Here is a 534-nt window from a genome sequence, read left to right as displayed (position 1 = left end):
CAGTACAGAAGAGAGAAAGAAAAATACATATGGAAAAGAACAGCGGAAACAGAATATAGGAAACACATAAGGCAAAGGAGAATGAAGATAAATGTAGCTGACAATAAGGAACAGAAAGAAAGGTCTAAAGGTCAGTGAAATAAAAGATACAAAGAATAAGGTCGAAAAGGGGGAGGAGAAAAGAAAAAGAAGAAGAAATAGAGGAAGGAAAAACGAAATGAAGAAGAAAGAGAGGAATGAAAATTAGAAAGAAGATTTAATTTTAAAAAAAGAAGACGAAGTAGAAAAAGGAAAACAAGACAGAGAAGAAACAAAGAAAAAAAGAAAAAGAAATTTAAAAAGGAGGAAGAATAAAAAAAGAGAAAGAAAAAGGGAAAAGAAATATAACAGAATATTTTACAGTCATATAGAATTTATAGAACGAAAGACATAGTTCCAAAAAGTCCAAAATCGATTTTTAAAACATACTTTATAACAAGGTATTTCTCTTATTAAAAAACAATAAAATAAAAGAAAGCTTGGAGACAGGAGCCG

The sequence above is a fragment of the Penaeus monodon genome, chromosome 23 (assembly GCF_015228065.2).
Source record: "Penaeus monodon isolate SGIC_2016 chromosome 23, NSTDA_Pmon_1, whole genome shotgun sequence".
Classification (NCBI taxonomy): domain Eukaryota; kingdom Metazoa; phylum Arthropoda; class Malacostraca; order Decapoda; family Penaeidae; genus Penaeus; species Penaeus monodon.
This window is presented reverse-complemented; position numbering follows the sequence as displayed.